The sequence below is a fragment of the Melitaea cinxia genome, chromosome 15 (genome assembly GCF_905220565.1).
Source record: "Melitaea cinxia chromosome 15, ilMelCinx1.1, whole genome shotgun sequence".
NCBI classification, from domain to species: domain Eukaryota; kingdom Metazoa; phylum Arthropoda; class Insecta; order Lepidoptera; family Nymphalidae; genus Melitaea; species Melitaea cinxia.
In genome coordinates this window covers 14,771,322-14,772,633 of record NC_059408.1, presented here as the reverse complement: position 1 = coordinate 14,772,633, position 1,312 = coordinate 14,771,322, and the positions used below count along the sequence as shown (strand labels likewise).

At 30.9% G+C, this 1,312-nt stretch overlaps 1 non-coding gene across 1 annotated transcript; it reads left to right on the top strand.

Annotated features, from left to right (window-relative positions):
- Positions 1 to 528: 528 nt before the first annotated feature.
- On the top strand, positions 529 to 600 carry Trnad-guc. The gene has a single exon. It is a non-coding gene; the product is annotated as a tRNA-Asp (tRNA).
- The last annotated feature ends 712 nt before the right edge of the window (positions 601 to 1,312 follow it).

Sequence of the window (1,312 nt, the reverse complement as noted above, 5' to 3'; positions counted from 1 at the left end):
TGATCACGAGGCTAATGAACAACATTATACAACTATTTATCAAGGCCAGGTGTACGTGTGTTATAAATTGTTTTGAACGCGGTCCAGTAATCACGTAGCCCTTGTAGGCGATATTTTGTTTGACGCGTGATAATACATAAGGTCGATGTGGGGTTGTCATAATATGATACTTGGAGGTATATATTTTATTTTTTTCAAAGATTTGTCGTAGTGTATTGAAGCTATGTTTATTTATTTAAACTGTAGATATCGTTGGAAAATTCTGTTATTTTCGTAAATAAACCTTTACGATGTGTACGAGTAGAATTTTTCATTACTTAATTTATTAAATTCAGTTCATATGTGAAATAAATATCGTAAAAAAAAAACTGTTTTGGCGGTAGTAGATTTTTAAGAAATTTATTTAACGTATAACTTACTGATAAGCTAAATCACCCCACTATACAAGCAAACAAGGGAATAATATAATACATTGGAATAATATAATACAATACATTGTAACGGAGTTTTTTAATAGGTAACATGTAGTCCTCGGTAGTATAGTGGTAAGTATCCCCGCCTGTCACGCGGGAGACCGGGGTTCGATTCCCCGCCGGGGAGGTCCTTTTTACTTAATTTCATAATTATTAAATTTCATTTTAATTTTCGTTTTTTTTTTAATTATATTTTTGTCTTGTATATATAACAATTAATTAACAAAATGTAATTCTCAACTAAGCAACCATCGCCCAAAGCGTAATAAATATCTAAATATCTAAATAAATATCTAGATAATCCTTAATAAAACACCATCTTACCAGACGTCTGAGAGCGTTGAGAACCACTTTAAGGTAACGACGAGCTCATTTAATATATTTTTAAAATGTACGTTATCTTCTAGATTTTTAAGAAAAGTAACGAAACTTATATAAATGAGTGTATACGGATATGAAAATTTTTAATAGACTTTAAAAAAGGGTGGAAGTACTTAATTCAATTGTATTTTTTACCGACTTTGATGATTGATTATATTTTATTTGATAGGTGGTACTTGTGGTCACATTTAATTATGATCGGGATCAGATTAATCATAATAATGCGTGAATGCTTCAACATTAACCGTCTTCAATTACATCGTCAAGTTAAACAACGTAGGTAGATGAAAAAATAATCAAGTAAATACGCCTCATTCTTTTTTGGAAATATAAAAAAGTAGTTTGTGTATCTGGGTTCAAAGTTTACAAGAGATGGAAAGTGTGAGAGTGATATTGAAAGAAGAGTGAATGCAGGAAACAGGATGAATGTAGCTTTGCACTCCTTTATGAGCAGTCGG